The following is a 274-nucleotide window of genomic DNA, read 5'->3' as shown; positions in this document are numbered from 1 at the left end:
CTCTATTAATACTTTACATTGTGTAACCTTCCATCCCCGTCTGTCAGAGAAAAAGGGGGCGGAGTCTCTGCTTCATCAAGAACACTAATAGAGCGTTGCCGATCACCAGGCACGGCGCAATCTGATTGGATGATCCGGGGGCGGGCCGGGCTGGATGCGTATTGATCGGATAGACCAGGGCGGCCCTCGTATGACGCAGGTGATTGCACTGTGTGTGGTGCTGGAGGCTTCTGTCACACGAGGCCGGGGTGGAGCATACGTGTTTATGTGAAAG

Source organism: Nanorana parkeri, unplaced genomic scaffold (assembly GCF_000935625.1).
Source record: "Nanorana parkeri isolate BGI_ZX_2015 unplaced genomic scaffold, ASM93562v1 scaffold2482, whole genome shotgun sequence".
Lineage (NCBI taxonomy): Eukaryota > Metazoa > Chordata > Amphibia > Anura > Dicroglossidae > Nanorana > Nanorana parkeri.
Note: the sequence above shows the minus strand (reverse complement) of the source record.